Raw genomic sequence first — 19,208 nt, forward strand, 5'->3', positions numbered from 1 at the left:
TATCCTGTAATGATGGCAGTTCAGTGATATTTAACAGATGCATGTCTTTGAAAGAAAAAGAGAGAGAGAGACAAAAAACAACAGTTAGCCATGCATAGAAGTAAATATAACTCCACAATTCAGAACGTACCAGGAAGTAGTTTGAATTACAGGTCCTCTGGCCTCATTTAGAGATCATTCCAAGAAAAGACCAAGGGTCAAGTGATGCAAGATTTCACCTGATTTTGTACTTAGCAGCCTTCGATTATAAAGTTCCTGTCCGTTTCACCGTCGGTGTAAAATTTAACTGTCTTATGTCGCTGTTATGCTCGAGGCTCATTTATGGACAGTGTAGATACATAAGCATTGGTTGATTTCTTTACCATATCTGTTATTTTTTCCGAATTATTTCTGTTGCAGTTTTTGTATATTCGAATTCCTAAGTAAATAAAGTTTTTTATATTGATTTAATGTAAACTAGTTAACCACGAATTTTGCTTCAGATCTGTCCATCTTTTGAACAACGTTAAACTTTGCTGTGCAGCAGAAAAAGCGGTTATGCCGGCATCTCTTCTCCTCCGTCTCCTGCATCTCTCCCCCTCCACGGCCCCCCCCCCACCTTCGTTCCGTGATTCCCCCATTACCCTCCTTCCCCTTCCCCCTTATCCGCTGATATGGCCAAGAAAACCAACTTCCGGGCTGGAATGACCTTGTTTCGGGACCCACAACTATATTTGGATCAGGAGAAAACACCGAAAAAATAGAAAATGAAAAATAGTGCTGAACAAAAATGTATTTATTATTAGATGAGGGGATATCTATCTGTCTATCGATCTGTCTATATATCTATCTATCCGTATCTATGTGTCATATATATATATATATATATATATATATATATATATATTATATATATATATATATATATATATATATATATATATATATATATATATATATATATATATGTATGTAATGTGAAAAATCTTAAGGTCATTAAAAGAGGCGAATGTTTTCCGATTGATTATTCGATATTAATGTTATTAGTAATCATCATTTGTTTTCTTTACAGGTACGTTTGCATTCCGTGTTCAATGAGAAGGTTGACCACGGTTGATATTTAAGGAAGATTTACAAAGACATAATGTTCAGCATTCTGCGCAGTAAGTTGATGCTCATGAACTTGCATTTTCCTTTTGAAAGATGTTTGATATTAATAGGCTGGTTTTGTAGTATGTTATATGCATTGACTCTCGTGTTTGCTGCCTTTGGACGTGTTTTACTGTGTAGGTCATTTGTCAGTGTAAACTTCAAGAGCTAAGTTGCGTAACATTTTATATATCGATTAATTATTTGTAACTAGGTGTGTCTTAAGTCATTGATGGTTGATGTTCGTACTTTGGCTCAGTCATTCTCTCATGACATACACACACAAGCTTTTTATAGATATATGCCATTATATCTTGTGTACAGGATATGCAGTGTCATTTTTTGTATGTATGTGTATGCTGTTTATATTAATTGTAATGGATGCGTTCTACTTGGTCACTATGTATATATTTATGCAAGCAGTTCTCTCCCTTTCGGATTTCGATTGTTTATTGTATGGTTTTTCTAACGCTTTCTTGTATTCAGTATAACGGTATCTTTTTATCTAGAATTGGAGGTTTTTGTTTTTTAAAAGGAACAAACTTTTTTAGGGTTGGGTTGGATCTCGCCTGACGGAAAGCCACATTTTTACTTCTGCTATTACTTATTATATTAAATGTTATGATTTGATTTTGAACTGTCATCTGTCATCATATTCTCATTGAATTGGAAAGGAACAAGAATTAAAATAAAAGGCCCTTATATTATTCTTTCCACTTACCTCGTAATACGCTTCTGAAAGTCTTGCATATTTTTCATAAAAGCTGAAATAAGCTTCTGAAAATCTTTACAAATTTTTCGTAAAAGCTGAAATGACCAGTTCTTGTATATCTTCTAGGAATTGTCTTTTGCTTGCCAAGCATCCCGAAGTGAAGCAGTAATTATAATGTTATGCAGCAATAAAGTAACATGAAATATGCGCATATGGAATACTAGTTATATATATATTACACACGTTTATGTATATATATATATACTGTATATATAGGTGTGTGTGTGTAAAATTATACTAATGAAGGTGTATTTGATAGAACGTGGTGCAATTTATTCCTTTTCTGCAGTTTACATCATCCTTACTTAGTGACTTTCGACCCCTTGTCAATTTCATACACAAGCCAAAATAGATCGATCCCAATCCCCTCACTCTTTCTCTTAACTATGCTAGAGTAATGAAGAATTTTTTTAGATTTGCTCTTGATTACAGGAGATTGTTTATCTTGCTCTCATAATTCTTCTTGATTGCTGAAGAATGTGTCGTATAATTACTCTTGGTTACAGTAGACGCTCTCTCTCTCTCTCTCTCTCTCTCTCTCTCTCTCTCTCTCTCTCTCTCTCTCTCTCTCTCTCTCTCGATTATGAAGAATGTTGCTTATCATTACTGTGGTTACTGTAGACTGACTCTCTCTCTCTCTCTCTCTCTCTCTCTCTCTCTCTCTCTCTCTCTCTCTCTCTCTCTCTCATGATTAGTGAATGTCTCTCAAAATTACTCTTGATTGGTCATCTCGTACATTATTCTACTTGATTACTGAAGAATTTCTATCATGGTCACTATCTCATCATGCTGTTTGATTATTGAAGATTTTATCTTATGGTTACTCTTGATTGCTTGATACTCTGTCTGTCTGTCTGTCTGTCTGTCTGTCTGTCTGTCTGTCTGTCTGTCTGTCTGTCTGTCTGTCTGTCTGTCTGTCTGTCTGTCTCTGTTTTATAGGTGCGGTTTTAACCATTTTTCCGTTGGCCTAAATGAGTGAGTCTTTTCCTCGTGCTGCTGTATGATTCCATCAGGCTAGCACTTCAAGTACTTAAATGGAAATTAACTGTTCAAGGATTGTTCGGTTTAGCAACTATATTTTTCTCTACTTCAAGATTTGGGATGCATCTTATTTTTCTTTAGTCATTCAAGGCCGTTGGCATGCCCATATCATTGTCCCCCCCACTTGCAGCAAATTTCATTCAAATCTCAGAATCTTGGTACTGAAATAAACTCATTGGCATAAATCACACGCACAATGAAAGGTGGTACAATTTATTGACCCAGATAAATTTCTCAGTCATTCTTCGTCTTGTACGTTACTGATATCTTACATTATCATCATCATTGCCTCCAACACTACGTGACGCAGAGTCTCGGTGAAATTCTACCATTTGTGTCGTGGGTCTGGGTCTTCGAACTCTTCTGGTGTCCACAAGTGCCCAAGTGACACTCTCCTTGGGGTTCTTCAAAGGGCATGGCCAAGCATCTCCATTTCATTTTGCCATTAAGTCATTTACTTTTTAAGAAATTTCCGTATTTATATTTCGATCTCTCACTCTGTTATGCCACTTTGGAATAGTGACACTTTCCTCAATTTATAATTTTTCAGATGTTTTCAAGATTAGCTCGGATGACATGAGAATGATAAAACGAATATCTTTGAATAAAACCGTCAATAATTTTTCAATGGAAATATTACTATTTTAGTTTTGATGTTAATTTAGTATAAAGACAGCTTCTAGTTGTAATTTTTTGATAGTACAAAATATTTTAAAATTTAGCGACTCAGAAATGACAGTTTCACATGTTATGCGACAAACATAATGTTCAGTGGTTCTGCCCTGATAATTCTTGATGATAATGGAAATTCTCTTTTGCCCTGCAGCTGCCTTAGAATTATTATGGTTATCATTATTTTTTAGTTTGTTAAGCTCCGTTACGTAGGTGTTCAACTCTGACTTCAATGCGTAGGGAAGGTGCCTTGGACGATTACTTTTTTTTATGTCACAAACACCAGTAGGTATTATTTTCATTGTAGGAAAGTCATCTTTTTCTCTTCTTATTTTATTTAATAATAAAGCTTTTGCCATTTTCATTAATGGGATTTTATTCACAGGGCAAAAATTAAGAAGACTTACAACCTTTAGTGACTACTCAGTAATGACGAGGAATCTAATGTTTCTGTATGTGACGGTTAGGTTTATGAACAGTCAGTGTCATGTCAAACACTTCTGGATTTTATTGTGAAAGATAACAGCAAAACGAGAAAGAAACTAATATACGTCAAAAAGCTTTGTGCTTATTAGTTTAAGGCTCGTCTTTGTTGGAAAGTACCGTAAGACTTTAAATGCACTTAGAAGAAAAAGGCTTAGAAAAAATGTTTCAGACTAATAATAATGCTCAGTGTATATATTTGTGTGTGCGCGCGTGTGTATGTGAAGATCTTGTAAGTGTATTTCATCCTAAAAAGCAATAACCGCATAAAAACTGCATGATAAGAATGTGTCTGACCTGTTTTAGTCAGCTTTCTTGAAACGTGTGTGAATTCGACAAATGAATGTGTGCATGAGCTGAGCTAAACTTACATTCGTTTTTTTAGTAAAGTGCGTTAGCGTATCGTTGCTGGCTGGAACCTCTAGTACCTGGGGTAGTTTCTTGCCACGGAAGGTGAACATTTCTTCAGTTATTCCTGGCTTGGATAAAAGGCTCGTAGTGATAGCATATGCAAAAAAAAGTGTGAGGAGGTGAAGTTCAGACGTCATTATCGTAACTACAAATAACACGAGTGTGTGTGTGTGTATGTATGTGTGTGTGTATGTATATATATATATATATATATATATATATATATATATATATATATATATATATATATTTTTGCATAAATCTATACATATACTGTATATGTAATATATATGTATGTATGTTTGTACATATATGTATATATATATGTGGTTGTGTATGTATAGTTAGGAAGAGCACTGCCATTTATTGCAGAGAGAGAGAGAAAGAGAGAGAGAGAGAGAGAACTGTTAAACTCTCGCGTTGTCCGTAACAGTTACATTCCTTGTGCAGCTGTCAGGCAGAGTAAATGTGTGGGTATTACTTAGGAGGAGAAGAGAGGCTGTGCGTCTCTTGATAAGACATGAACAAATCATCGTCCATTTGTATCATGTCTTACCTGTCGTCTCGTGTTGTGTTGGCCTCTTTAAGATATTTGCCCGGAGCTATGGATCGGCTGGGTTGTTGTGTTTACTTACTGCAGTTTGTTATCGTGCAATTTCCGTGGGTGTCTGTGACCTTTTGGATATTGCTCATTGATAACGTGTGCTTTATATTCAACTAAACAAGAGTGATTAGCAGAGATGCCTGCTCACTGAAAATTTCTTCTCTTCGCAATGGATATTATACTAAAAATTTTATAGAAAATATTTCTGATAATGTATTTGCTGACTTTTCCTTGATATTCTTTTTTGGACTTCACTTTTCATTTTCCATATTTTTGTTCTTGTGACTGCCTTTTTTTACCTACCTTTCTTCCCCTGTTAATTAATTAGCTCGTAGCTATCTGTCTTTAGATAAGCATGTCTCTCGTGGTATAACAGTACAATCCTTTTCATATATTTACCGTTTGTGCTTTTCATGATGATAAAATCAAACTTTTTAGCTTCTCCACTTTCATCCTCCCATCATACCATTAAGCTTTCAGCCTGATATTCGGCAACGAAAATGATTTGTAATAAGCATGTTTAGACCAATTTTAGATGATTTTACTTATGTACCATCAGTAGCTGTCGTTTTCTTGAATATACGACTTGTATAGTGAATTATATTTATGTCAGTTTTCACCTTACATATAATTACGCCGTGCTCTTGATATCTCTACGTCGTGGACAAACCATTACATAAGGCATTGTAACTAATGCCCTTTTCTCAGTCAACTGGTTTTTAGCTTTTTGCTCCCTACTTTATTGTTTCTCTTTTCCGGTTTCTTATCTAATCTTTTCCCCTCATAGAACAAGTGTTCTGTATATGTTTTTGCTTTCTAATCCTGTTTTTGCCTTTCGATCAAGCTTCCATATTTTTTCTCATCCCTTGTATAGTTTAATTTGTTTGCACTCAACTCGAATGGCTTATTTCATTCATCACTGAGTGTGTTAGCATTCCCGAAAGTAGATCCCCAAATTTAGCCTGTTTCTGTGCCTCCGAGACACAGTTACTATCCCATCTCTCTGTCTTACTTTTTTCCATCATCTCGAGATTTTATACTCAAAACTTAATTGAACAGCACAAAGGGAAAGATAACATCAGACGGCATTTTTAGTACTTTGGAAAATACTGGAAGGTAAATCATTTTGAGAATGTACGTACCTTGTCCAGTAACCTCATCCCATTAGGTGAATTTTAGCAGCTGAGGGTAATTTCCTTGAGCCATCCTCTTTAAGGGTAAGAGTGCAGTTGCATAGTAATATTTTATATTTATATATATATATATATATATATATATATATATATATATATATATATATATACAGTGTATACATGTGTATATATATATATATATATATATATATATATATATATATGATTTATAGTAATGATTACATTATATTTAGTAATGATTATATTAATATAGTATGTATAAATATATATGTATAAATGCTTCCAAGATTTCAATCTAAGAACCATCGGCATGGTGATTTAAAGTATATAACGATTACGTTTTATATATATATATATATATATATATTATATATATATATATATATATATATATATATATATATATATATATATATATATATATATATTTATATATATATATATATATATATATATATATATATATATATATATATATATATATATATATATATATATATATATATGTGTGTGTGTGTGTGTGTGTGTGTGTGTGTGTGTGTGTGTGTGTGTGTGTATAGGGTGTCCCAAAAAAAAATGTATACACACCTTAAATAATTGTAAATTTGGTGTTTATTATAATTCGAATAATTTTCAACATGTAAAAGAATTTACAAATATCATTCTATTGTCTTGTTATCGCATGTTCTGAAACTGATGTCCGTTCTGCTCCAGACACTGCTGACAACGCGAAGCGACGGAATAGCACACATCATGGAACAATTCCCTTTGGGTATTCGTACATTCATGTTCAATGGTTGCCCTCAATTGAACGACTGTTGCAGGTTTCTGTGCGTAGACTTTATCCTTTAGGTACCCCCATAAAAAGAAGTCTAGTGGTGTGAGGTCTGGTGAACGTGGAGGGTATTCGACAAAACCTCTCCGTCCAATCCACCTGTTTGGCAAGATCCCATCAAGAAAGGATCTAACATCGCGATGGTAGTGTGGAGGTGCCCCATCTTGCTGGAAATAAAACTCTTCCTGTTCAAAGTCCTCTCTAATGCTTGGCATGACAGAATGTTGCAGCAAGTTCAAGTAAACAGGACCAGTCACAGTAGCGTCAAAAAGAAAGGTCCAATTAATCCTCGTGAAGATAAGCCACACCACACTGTAATTCCTGGTAAATTTACATGGTCTTTGCACTTCTACTACGTTTTCATACTTCCAGTAGCATTTTAGAATAAATTTCCTTTCTTCAAAGTCAAGTCTGTCTGCCATCACTCGGTTCAATGGGTTCAGTCTATAAAGAAAGAATAAATAATTGAGCTCTCAGCTGCTAAAATGTGTATACATTTTTTTGGGACACCCTGTATATATATATATGTGTGTGTGTGTGTGTATATATAATATATATATATATATATATATATATATATATATATATATATATATATATATATATATATATATATATATATATATATATACTGTATATATTATACCACAGTTATATTGATGGGCACACAGCTTGGATAGGTTTATAGAATGTGTTGAGGAAGAAAAAAAATGCAGTATTGATGATTTATATAAGGCGAGAAAGCCGGATGTTTTGGCAGTGAATGAGAAGGGCTGGGGGTCCTTTGTATGCTGCGGTGGAAACGATAAAGAGCAAATGTTTTTGTGGTAGATGAGACATACGGAACTAGGTAAGGCGTAACACCGGTATCGGAGATACTTTGAGGACGGATGAAAGTGTGAAAATGTATTAGTTTGAGGATTGTAAGATAAGTATGGTGAGCGTGTTAGGGCCAGGAGTAGAAAGTAATGAGGGCGAAAGAGCTTGGTTTTTGGGTAGCCTAAATCTGTGCCTTGTTGGGTTGGGTGAACATATGATCATATTCACAGGGAAAGGCAAACACTACCCACCTATAAAGTCCTACACAAATAAAATTGCTCATGAAAAACATATGCTATAGCTATTATTCACTTGTATTTAAAATTTTGAGTCGACCTGACAATTTTTTGAGGCCTAGTACTTCTCCCTAACTGTGTCAGTTGTTCTGAACACTAATGAATGACCTGATGATAGGGGCAGAATAGGTTGTTTTGTCTAGTTTACCTGTGAATATAACCAGAAGTATGGTTGATTGCTTTGATTGTAAATGCTAACAGCCTTCCAAGTAATACTGCCACCCCTGCAGTATTACTAATATCGTTCATTGATGATTTAAATCCACGAAAGGTTATTGCTGCCTTTTTGTGCAGGTTATATATATATATATATATATATATATATATATATATTTTTATGATATAGGTTATATATATATATATATATATATATATATATATATATATATATATATATATATATATATATATATATATATATATATATATATATATAGGGTAAGTAAAAAGTTCAGGAAAAAATTGTTGAATGATGTATTTACACAGGAATGAAACAACCCAAATACTTGGTAAACAATTATCTGTGATGTAGTGATCATATAGACTTGTTACCTCAGTCATCCTCTTGCTACCGTGGTGTTAACATCTGGTTCAGAAAAGTAACTTCTTGAACCCATGGAAAATAAAAATTTTGAGATGAGAGCTAACATCAAGTTCTGACCAAGCTTGATTGGAAACCAGGAAAAATTATTGAAGCTTTGCAACAAGTTTATGGAGATTCTTCTCCATCTAAATCAGTTGTTTATGATTGGATAAAGCGATTTAAGGATGGTCGGGAGGACCTCAAAGACAACCCAAGAGAGGGAAGACCATCGACTGCAAAAAATGAAAGAATTGTGACTTTGGTGCAGAATCTAGTGGATGAAGATCGTCGGATTACTATCGATATGATAGCTAATGAAACTGGGATCTCCCATGGTTTCCGCATTTTCAAAAGCGTTGCGCGAAGACCAACTGCATCAAAGAGCTGAACTTTCTCTTGCAGTTTTAACGAAGATTGAATCAAATGAATCAGAGTTTTTTGACCGGATTGTTACTGGAGATGAAACTTGGATCCATCAATATGACCCAGAAAGTAAAATTCAATCAAAGCAATGGTTACCAAGAGGTTCAGCTGCACCAGTGAAGTTCAAAGTGGCGAGATCTGCCCAGAAGGTTATGGCAACAGTGTTTTGGGACTCCAAAGGAGTGATTTTGATTGATTTCCTTGAAGGACAAAAAACAATCACCGGGAACTACTACAAAGGTGTTTTGCAAAAACTGAAGACTGCATTGGCTAAAAATCGTCGAGGAAAGTTGCCCCGCAGAATTTTTTTCCATCATGATAACGCTCCAGCACATTCATCAAGGGTTGCAAGAGAAGTCCTACGGAAATTTAGGTGGGAAACTCTTCCACATCCTCCTTATAGTCCTGATCTTGCTCCTTCAGATTTTTTCCTGTTCCCAAAACTCAAGGAACACTTAAGAGGAGTCCGGTTTGAATCTTTGGATGCTGCTAAACATGCAGTTTCAACATGGTTTAATAGAAAGGCCCCAAATTTCTACAAAGAAGGGTTGCAGAGGTGGAAACAGCGCCTTGAAAAGTGTATAGAGTTAGATGGTAGATATGTAGAAAAATGATGTTTGAATTTCCTTAAATAAAGAGTATATTGAATTTTTCCTGGAACTTTTTGACTTACCCTCGTATATATATATATATATATATATATATATATATATATATATATATATATATATATATATATATATATATATATATATATATATATATATATATATATATATGTATATTGTGTGTGTGTGTGTGAAGCAAAAAGAATGTCCTCCACCTTTAATTCACTTATGCCAAGGATGGAGAGGGAAGAAAATCCGAACAAGTCTTTAAATGGTACTGGTAATCAAAGGTATAAGACTGTTAATTAGTGGTGTAAAAGTGATGTCTCCGTTATTTTTCTGATGAGTAATTAGTGGTGTAAAAGTGATGTCTCCGTTATTTTTCTGATGAGAAAAAGTTAATATGTAAAAATAGATTTACTAGGATACCAGCACAGATAACCTACTCCCCAGGGGTAACCTGCAGGTTCCACCTCTTCAGAAAGATATTTTGTGAGTGTCTCCAAGAGTGAGGGTGCTAGCAATAGCTCCCCTCCCCCCTCCAGGAAGGATCATTGGCTAGCACTTTAACTTCTGAAGGACCAAGAGTCAGGAAAACATCCTGGACCCACTGTTTCCATTCTTGCTATCTTGCTGTCGTATCACTCCAACTCCCTATTTTTCATTGTTTTTTGTCCAGAATGGTTGAAAGTGCCCCAGTGCTTGTCTTTATTGCCAGATTTTCATTAATCATAAAAATAATCATCATATAACATCTTGTACAGAGCTGTGAAGGAATTCATCTTTTCTTGTATTAGCTGTCCTGTCTTAATGGAGATGGAAAGCTGTGCTTCAAAGCATCTTTCTCTTATGGAACATGACACACTTGCGCCAGAGGCTTCTCCATCTGTTTTGTTTTCAGTGCAGATGAGAAAAAACTATGCATTAGAAGGAATGAAGCCCCAAGGATAGTGGTGTATGAACCATAGTGTTGAGAGTTTCAACCACTAATATACTTCCCATCTAATATCTAGTGGAACTGTCAAGGGCTTAGTGCAAAACGGCAGGATTTTAAAATAATGATCTAAATATCTGCCGCTTTATTTCATCTTAGGCAGATATGCTGAGCAGTTCAGATACTCCTTGCTCAAAGGAATAATTCTTTCTATTTATTATTTAACCCAGGTAATGGTAGCCATGGTGGGGTATACTTAATGGTCCATGATGATTTCGTGAGTACTCCATTGACAAGAAATTGCATCACAAATAATTCCATTACAGGAAAACATTTATATTTGCCATGTGGTTATGCTTTTTCTAGTGATGATATTGGTTTTCCTGTACATTAGCCACCAATAGCGGTTGTGAATTTGGGTAACTGTGATAACCGTAACGCCCTCTGAGGTGGTGTAGTCACTATTCAAAGAGAGGTCATCTACCCTCAGTTATTGATAACTTAAAAGTATGTTGAATACTTAGGAGTCTGTAAATATTCATGTCTAGTTTGGTACCCTGTCGGCTTTTGATTTATCATTATTTAAAATAATTGGTAAAATAGTTGGAAGGCAATACATAATCAGTGTACCAGGTATTGTTTCCCAATTATTATCAGCAGTGCTCAGAGCCCATCAGTATCTAGATTACCTAAGTGGAAGTAGAGAAATTAAAGGGAATACATTCACAAGAATTGATTCTATACACAGTGTCGCTGAGCAACGCTTGGTATCACATTATTTGTAGCAGTTTTTTTTTTTTATTTCAAGAACATCAAGAAACTGTTACCAAACTGTTGCTTAGTCGAGTCTCGTGTCATGCAGCGCAAGAGCAGTGATAGTAACAAATACACAATGCAGAGAATATAAAATGTGATTACTACAGAGTTCAGTGTCCTACAGCGCCCTCAATTTTGATTTAAGGTAAAAGAAATCCCCGAAAATGATAATGGACAATATTCTTGTACTTCAAGAGACTCGTCGCATCTTGGTGTGAAAAAAGTAAGGATAATCGCAGGAAAGTACTGGCAGATACTCTTCATGATCACCTTGTTAAGGTTTCAAAAAGATCTGTAGGTAAACCACATGTCTACTGCAGAAAGAGAGAGAAACTGGTCATATATCTCACGCCATAAGAAAGAATCTTTTAATTTTTCCTTTTTAATGAGAGTTTAAATCAGTCCTGACAAATGCTGGTTACTGAGCCTTAGGCAAATGATCATTATGGTTCCAGGAGCTAAAAATATATTAATGATTTCATTATATATATATATATATATATATATATATATATATATATATATATATATATATATATATATATATATATATATATATTATATATATTTAATGTTTGTTACACAGTCGAGAGGAAATTTCATTGCTTACCTTATGCTAAAAAGTCGAGAAGTGGATCTGTTGGTAGCTTGATAATGACCGCATCAAAAAGGCTGCACGCCACATTGAAGGGGCGGGATCCTTGCAGAAGAAACATATCCAATGAATTATGGCACCAGATGGACATCTTGCATCCCTTATAGAACACTGCATTGAGAGTCTTTGTAGAGGCCACCTTGTATTCATGTTGGAATGTTCGAAAGTCACAGTCAGAAGGAGTCTGGTTATGCACTAACATCTTCTCACATCCTAACCAGTCAATATTTATGAGCTTAAAGGTACTACTGTCACGGATAATATCTATCATGAACTAAAACACCCTGACTTATAGTTAACAGCCGAGGATTGAAACTGGCCCCCAAAAGGTACATAGTCTCCACACTATCCCACACTATTACTGAACCATTAAAACCAATAGGGAAAGGTCATATGATATAACTATGAAACGATTTCAAGTTACTAACTGGAATTTCCAGAAGCAACCCCTTATCAGATACTTTCACTTTTAAAAAACCATAATAGCGATACAAATTCTCCCCAGTAAAAATTACCTGTGAACCATACAGATATGCTGCAACCATCAAAGTCGATTCTAAAGACCCGAGAGGTAAAATATCTCCAAAATTTCGCCCCTTAGAAGCGGCAACCACTGCCTTAACCGTTATTTGAATTTCCGATAATACGGATTCCACTTCTTTCTCAATATTCAAGAAGGTAGTTTGACAAGAAGACAAAACTATTGTAACATCTAAGTCTTCCCCCACCCTATCAACTGTGACCAATAGCCCATTTGAAGACGTCCTTAATGTCTCAAAACCCTCTCGTAATTTATCATAACTATCTCATAAAGTCATCAGAGTTTTACCTTGGCTAGCTAATTCTGCCGAAACCTGTTCAATGTTCACCAAATTAGCAATTGACATAGTAGCCAAGCATTCCTGTGACCAGAACGGCTCCAATTAACAATGGCACAGCCCTGTTACTCCATCTAGAAGAAACCTGAGAAGTTGAAGAACCTAAATTTGGAAGCCATGTTAAAACCACCTTAATCCTATCCTGGACCCTACCAGCTGTAGCATTAAGTTTGGTTAACCAACCCCGCAACGGATTGGACAAATTCTGTCCGGTATTCTTCTCACCCAAGAAATTCCTAAGCAACTGAACTTTATTCTGGGATGCTTCAAGCTCATCCCCTGCCGAACCTATATCCTCAAACTCTGTACTCAAAGTTACCACCTCAGACGACAACTACACATCATACTCGCCTGGGCCTAACCTCACAACAGAATTAGCCCATGCTACTACCCCTAAAGCCTTGAGCAAACGAAACTTCAGCATCTAAAAAAAAAAAAAAAAAAAGAAAGATACCTATAAGTTACCAGAGCCTAAAACAAGAAAAAAAACAACAAATGAAGAGAAACCCAAATATTTATAAAACTCTACGATATTTTGGGCCTAATTTAACTAAGTTTTCCCCTCTCAGACATTATTGCCACACAAAAAAATAACTATCCTGAACTACTGCACTTATGCAGAAAAGGGAAAAAAAATCAAAAGAAGAAAAAGTAACTCTACGGACAGACGTCCTCCCTAGTTAAAAAAAAAAAAGAAAAAAAAAAGATCAGAAACAACAGTGCATCACAGGAATTAACCCACAAGATTCCCATTAATCTGTGTTTTTAATTTTATATATTGTGTCACCCGAGAGACACCCATATTTTCATCCTGAACAACAAATCTATTCCCCTTCTTTACTTCTACCACCCGAAAAGGACCTTCAAATTTAGGACCTAGTTTATAATTCAACTGATTCCTAACATTTATTTTCACAAAAACCCTATCCCCCGCAGCAATTTTAACTCTATCTGGCTTTGAATTGCTCTTGTCAACCGTATCCTAAGTTTACAACTCAAGATTCTTACCAGTAGAGCTCAGCGATTTAACTGTATCATCACCTGATGGAATAGGTAATAAATCGAACGCGCCCCACACTGGGTAGCCAAACAGCACTTCATTGGGAGACATTCCAATGGTATCACTAACCATAGAATTGATGCTATGCTGAACCTGTGGAGTATAACGATCCCAATTAATATCATTGCCCCCTACGGTAATTCTGAGAGCCTCAATTGCCTTCCTGTTTGCCCATTCACATAGCCCATTAGCTTCTAGTCTATAGGGAATAATAGTGACTTTCCAAATGTCCATTACATCCACAAGACACTCATAACATCTTGTTCACAAATTCTCTCTCATTATCTGTAATCAGCCCCTCAGAAACCCCATAATGACAAATATATCCATTAAAGAATGAGACTGCCACCTCCTCCACTGTTTCGTGCTTCAAAGGAAAAATCTCTACAAACCTAGTTAATTTGTCAACAACCACCAACAGAAGCTTATGGCTGTAACTAGATTCACAGAAATTCGATAGTAGGTCCAGATGGACCCTAGAAAATGGTCTCCTGGGAATAAGAAACAAACCCAATTTACAAGAAATGACCCATGGCTTACACGCATTACAAACCGAACAACCCCTCACAAAGTCTTTCACTGACGGGAGCATATTCTTCCAAAAGAATTGTTCCCGTATGTTCTGATACGTCGTCTCAGTACCCAAATGCGGATTGCCAGGCCTACAATGAACAATATCCAGAACCATAGGTACTAAACTCCTAGGAACAACTATTTGTGTCATATCACCCTTATCCTCACTATTTCTCAGTCTGCATCTAATCTTCCTAACAAATTACCCTCTAATTCAAGACCCTCAAAAGGCAACTTATAACCTTTCCTAACTTAATCCCCTCTAAGCAACGCTTTTGCGTCTGCTAAAACTCATCCTCATCTTGTTTAGATTCTACTAAACTAATATCCCAATCTGTGCAATCTCCAGGTACATAACATACATGATAACCATCCGAGTCAAAAAAACTTCGTCTAAGGGTGTCCTCTACAGCATTGTCTACCCTCTATATACCTAGGCTTGGCATCAAAATCCCTGATTGCCAAATACCACCGAGTGCTCTTAGGGGAAAGATCCGACTTATAGAACCTCTACTTGATTACCCACCAATAACATCTTGAAATGAACCAAACTAGACACTACGGCAAAGGCCTCCTTGTCACCGACCATTGCCATTCATTACTACCCTTTGTCTTAAACTTCCTACTGTAAAGTGCAATTGGATGGAGTCTTCCATCGAACTTCCGCATTAGTCAGGCCCTATACCATCGTGACTGGCATCTGTCACCAAAGTGAAAGGATGAAAATCAGGAAACTTCAATACTGGGGGATTAAGTAAACCATCCTTAATATTTTGAAAGGCTGACTGCTGTCCATCACCCCATACAAACTGCACATCGTCCCTCAGGACATCTGTCAAAGGAGACGCATAAGTAGAAAAACTCTTCACAGACCTACGAAAAAATCCAGCCATGCCCAAGAAAGACCGAATCTGTTTCTTATTCTTGGGAGTAGGAAAAGGTACAGTTGCACTCGTGCACTCTAACCCCCTCTTTAGAGATGACATGACCCAAATATTCTATCTACTTCTGCAGAAAATTACACTTGGCTAATTTTATCTTCAAACTTGCTAACCTAAGCCTCCTAAAAAGTTCCCTAAGAACCTATAAATGTTCCTCTACAGAATCAGTGGCAACTAAGATGTCATCCATATATACAAAAATGGATATCCCTAGCAAGCTATGCAAAACTGTATTCACAAGGCTAGTAAGTGTCTTAGGACTACCTGATAAACCAAATGGCATCCGCATGAACTCACAGCCCCTTCGGCAAAGAAAACGTTGCATACTTGCAACTCACCTTGCTAAGCGGTACTTGCAAGTACCCTTGCTTCAGATCAGTTGAAGAATAAATACTCTTGCCCCCAATTTCAACAAACAAATCTGGCAAATACCCCACAGGGTAACGACAGGAATGGTTTTCTCGTTCAACTTCCTAAAGTCCACACAAACCTGGACTGAGCCATCCTTCTTAGGCACTGCTAACAACGGATAATTAAAAGGCGAGGAACTGGGCCTAACAATGCCTTCCTCCTCCCACTTATTAACCTCTTGCTCTACCTGTTCTCTGATAAAAGGAATCCTATATGGAGGGACAAAAATAGGCTTAGTCTTATCCTCTAAATGAGCCTTGTGTTCTAACACATTTGTTAACCCTAACTTATCCCCTTTAATTGCGACTATGTCCGCAAACTCATCCAGAACATCTTCCACACCCTCAATATATTCTTTAAAATCAGCATTGGCCAATGATCCTTAAAAACCTGCCTCCTAACCTGTAAATCTGCTTCTGAAAATTCACACATGTCCACGACAATAGCAACTGAATTATATTCATCAACCCAGCCAACAAAATCGACTGTATAAGTACCCTTCTGATAATTCCGAACTGAATCATTACAGTTTAGCAACTCCACCCAAGCATCCCCTGAACTCGATACATTGCTTATAGAAATTGTACACACTACCCCCTTTAGCTTTACGTTACACTCATCCACACACACCTGTCTGGGTATATGCACATCTTTAACTCGAACTTTCACCATAGAAACCATACCAGGACCAAGAACCACATCATCCCACAAAACCCCATTATAACACTTCCTACCCACAGAAACATGATCAGAATCCACCCGCAAATCCTCATGTACACCCGATCCATTATCATCATCCACCCTACTTATATCCATTCCCTTGTAATGTACAAAAACACCAGGTACTCCAATAGTTATACTGCACACCGAGATTTTGTGTCGCTGACACGCTGGATAACCCAGTAACAATGTATTCCCCAAAAACAACCCCTCATATAACCAAAAATGGTTCTGTAAAAGTTCTACCCCCAAGAGATAAACACACATCTATGTAGCCCAAAACCAGTAACCTATTTGCTTGCACATCACATTCTGTCTCTTTAGCAGGGCTCAAAGGACGATTAGAAAACATCCATTGGACAACTCATAATTCATCAGATTAATAATAGAGGTGCCTGTATCTATAAAGATATTCACATTAACCCCGTACACAGACCCTTTTACCACTGGCTTCGGCTCTGAGGGCTCACCCAGAAGTCCTATATCTAAAGAAACAACTCCTTTTTATCTCTTCCCCTTCTGCTGCTTGGTTCACCAAAAATTTTGTCAGCCCCTAGAGGCTCCCAAAAAACCCCCTCGAGGAGTTCTCCTATTCTCCTACCTGCCAGACCAGCGCACTGAAGCATGCTTCCAGACTCATTCTGTTTAAGAAGCGGGCAAAACTGCCGACCGTGATATGCAGACTTGCAGGCGCCACAATATTTTACTCCACAAAACTTCTTAGTATCAATTTGCCTATTACAATGATGGTTACACCCCTGAGATCCTGAACTCGCAGAAGTCTTATCATCCTGTCTCTTGGTACATAACCTCATAATTGTGGAATCAGAATTACTCTGTGTATGATGCTTCGGAATAGCCCCAGAAGATTTTGGCATCCCGCCCAAAAAGGAGCTCTCTACTATAGGACATTTCAACATGCGTACAAATTTGAGAGAACAGTAAATTCTCATCCGACCTCCTTTCTATCTCCATGTCAAAACTATTTGCAATAGCATCCGGAACATCATTCAGAATCCATGCATATTGCAATTGTTTCTCAAGATCTATGGTAATAGAGCCTCCATTTACCCAACCAGAATTTCTCAACTTCAAAAAAAAAAAAAAAAATCCCTTGCAGCGTCAAAACATTTGGCACTAAATGTGACCTGCGAATCATGGCCTTTACAGACCTTGAAAAGAGATCTGAGATCTCAAACTGCATTGCCAGCTCCAGCTGTTCCATATGACGCTCTCAAAAAAATCCTTAAGATCATCCCAGGCCCTACACTTCAGAAAGTGATCACTCTGGCAACGCTGTCCGATATCCCCTTCACCCAAACTAAGGCAGCCTTTTACTTCATTGAAAGCCTCCACCCCATCTGTTATTTTCATGGCGACTAAAAAATTCGACACCCCCTCTGTAAAAATTTCGAGAGGAACTGGAAGAATGCTATTAACCATTACAGGAAACAGCTGTACTCCTGTGTTTACGGATGTAAATATGTGCAACATTGTCACCTCATCCTTATCTTCATTAGCCTCTGCCATAATATCTGAACGGACAACCCTCCAAGATCCAAGTACTCGACCTGATCTCAGCTTCATATAACACCCCAAGGGTAGAAAGAGAAAGAAGAAAAATAAAAAAAAAAACAAGTAAAAAATTCAGCAAACCCCCAACACTAATGCAAATGCAAACCATTAAATCAAACTAAATGCCAAATGCGAACAATAAAGTAACCCTAACCGCAGATGCAAACAATAAAAAAAAGAAATTCTAAACAATGTTGCGATCGATAACCAGAAATTTTCCCAAACACTCGAAATAGTTCAGTCCACCCTCAAAGAAACAGGCTCGCAGAGAGAACTGGATAACAGCATTAAGAGATCTCTATGATGTCAGAAGATCGTCATCGTCCCCTAATGAACGCTTCACCCACTGTCTTCGTGACGTAACCACCAAATCAACAGAACTCTCCCTTAATTAGCCCCCATTACAATTAACTAAGAAGTAAAAAACCATGGTAACACTCATATGACCTCTTCTCACTACAACGGCAACAAAATGCTTAGCTAACCTGAAAGGTAACACTTTTCTTCGATCTTTTAAACGCACGCACGCACTTGGCTTCGCGACACAAGCCACCAGTGCAACTGACTTGATAACATGGTGTGCTCGCATCTGTTTGCAAAAAATTCCCTCAGTCAGCAAAGAGGCATGTATACCAACCAAAAAGGCACACCCTAATTCCTACAGATCCCAATTTCCTTGTAAGATAATTCTCTTTGGAGTGTACCTAAACACTAAACACTTTAATACCCCAAGTGCAGTTCCCGCTGCTCACCAAAATATCTGTTACACAGTCTAGAGGAAATTTCATTGCTTACCTTATGCTAAAAAGTTGAGAA

General features: G+C 36.7%; 1 long non-coding RNA gene across 1 annotated transcript in view; it reads left to right on the forward strand.

Moving 5' to 3' along the window:
• The first annotated feature begins 1,048 nt into the window (after nt 1–1,048).
• The window catches only part of LOC136837234 (uncharacterized), a 49,682-nt gene continuing 31,522 nt past the window's right edge, over nt 1,049–19,208 (forward strand). Inside the window, exon 1 of the long non-coding RNA XR_010852638.1 lies at nt 1,049–1,142. This is a non-coding gene — a long non-coding RNA (uncharacterized lncRNA). The remainder of the gene's footprint in view (nt 1,143–19,208) is intronic.

The sequence above is a fragment of the Macrobrachium rosenbergii genome, chromosome 58 (assembly GCF_040412425.1).
Source record: "Macrobrachium rosenbergii isolate ZJJX-2024 chromosome 58, ASM4041242v1, whole genome shotgun sequence".
NCBI lineage: Eukaryota > Metazoa > Arthropoda > Malacostraca > Decapoda > Palaemonidae > Macrobrachium > Macrobrachium rosenbergii.